The sequence below is a fragment of the Myotis yumanensis genome, unplaced genomic scaffold (assembly GCF_028538775.1).
Source record: "Myotis yumanensis isolate MYYU_CA2020_CCGP unplaced genomic scaffold, mMyoYum1.0.hap1 SCAF_16, whole genome shotgun sequence".
Classification (NCBI taxonomy): domain Eukaryota; kingdom Metazoa; phylum Chordata; class Mammalia; order Chiroptera; family Vespertilionidae; genus Myotis; species Myotis yumanensis.
Window position 1 is genome coordinate 32608246 of NW_027223767.1, and position 1884 is coordinate 32610129.

The 1884-nt window shown below is 41.8% G+C and overlaps 1 pseudogene; it reads left to right on the top strand.

Annotated features, from left to right (window-relative positions):
* Positions 1–1253: 1253 nt before the first annotated feature.
* Positions 1254–1655, top strand: LOC138994537 (microtubule-associated proteins 1A/1B light chain 3B pseudogene; annotated as a pseudogene).
* The last annotated feature ends 229 nt before the right edge of the window (positions 1656–1884 follow it).

Sequence of the window (1884 nt, forward strand, 5' to 3'; positions counted from 1 at the left end):
GAAAAATTATTGTAAATTAAATTCATATTCAGACAGCCCTGCCAAGCTAACTTCAGTAGCTAGGTAGCACGGGCACCATTTCCAATGTTTGTAGTGACCTGTTTATGTTTACAGGATGTATTATACTAAATAATTAGAGAGAGCTACTTTGGATACCCTACTGACAAATATAACTTTAAAATGATAGAGAAAGCACCTAATTCTTTGCCTTTATAAGCAAAGCATAAACATGTAGTTTTCCTTAAAGAAAACTATTGCATTAGGCTGCAAACTCTCTTACATCTTCTAGATCAGGGATTGGCAAACTGTGGCCCATGGACTGCTGCCCATTGTAAATAAATTTTTATTGGACCACAGCCATACTCGTTAACGCAGAATCTAAAGCTGTTTTGAAACTACAATTGGCAGAACAGAGTAGTTGTGATGGAGACTGTATGGCTTTCAATGTCTATATTTACTATGTGGCCCTTTACAGGAAAATTTTTAAATTTCTCATTACTTAGCACATACTAGGTATCCAATAAATGCTTCTTGATTTATGGAATGAATGCATTCAAGGCTTTCCAGCTAGAGAGGAACAATGAACAAATCAACAAACCTAAACACAACGCATTTTACTTCCACCATTTCTCTGGTATTTGCTTGTTTGATTATAGTTTGCTATTGTCCACACACACCTGGCAATTATCATGTTAGAAGTTTGAGATTCTAGAAACTGCAATTTAGAACATCCAATGGAATAGCAAACCACAGGCAAGTCCAGAGAACAAAGGAGAAAGTTCTTTTATAGAAGAAAGGGGGGTTCAGAGGGGCTAATGTAAACAAAGTCCATTGGAGGAAACTAGGGATTCAAAATGTAATGGCCTTTCATTGGCTGAGTTGTAATGGCCTTTCATTGGCTGCTGATAACAGTCTTTCATTAGCTGAGTGGTTGCTGGTTGAGGAGAAGATCCTCCCTCTTCCTGCTGGGGTCGTGGAATAGAAAAACATCTTTCTGTTTGAGGCAGAAAATACTTCTCTTCCTATTTGGGGTAATTGATGATGAGTGGTGGGGCGTGACAGCTCTCCCTACAGGACCTCCCAACTCCAAAGCACATGAGGATTCTGTTTATACATCTTCACACATGTTTTATTTGACTCACGCAATGCTGCTGTTGTTTATTTTTAAAGCAGCATTAGCTGCCAACAAATAAAAATAAGGAGACTTGACTTGGACCCGCCGCCACCCAAAGCTGCCGGCACCCCCTGCCTTGATGCCCCGTCCGGCCTCCTGCGCCCTGGCCTCAGGGAAGACCTTCACACAGCGCTGCACCTTGGAACAAAGAGTAGACGATGCCCAACTCATCTGAGAGCAGCATCCGATCGAAATCCCAGTGGTAATACAGCGATACAAGGGTGAGAAGTAGCTTCCTGCCCTGGAAAAAACCAAGTTCCTTGTGCCTGGTCATGTCAGCATGAGTGAAGTCATCGAGATAATGACAAGGTGCTTGCAGCTCAACACTGACGAGGCCTTCTTCCTGTTAGTGAATGGGCACTGCACGGCGAGCGTGTGCACACCGATTTCAGAAGCACATGCAAGTGAGAAGGACGAAGATGGATTCCTGTATGTGGTATATGTCTCTCGGGGGACATCTGGAATGAAATTGTCCGTATAGGACAAGAAAAGTGCATCTGCTCTAGAATTTTTTAAACTCTTACCAAAGGGAGAAAAAGGAATGTTACCAACTGAGATGGATCAGTTTATCTAATCACAGATCATCGAAACAGTAGTGTTCCTGCCTAGGAGTTTTAGAAAGCTGTTTTGTACTTCAAGCACAAAAAACTGAGCTCCAATGAGCACCCTCAGCTTTGGAAAACTATATTATTTATTTAACCTAGGCTGTC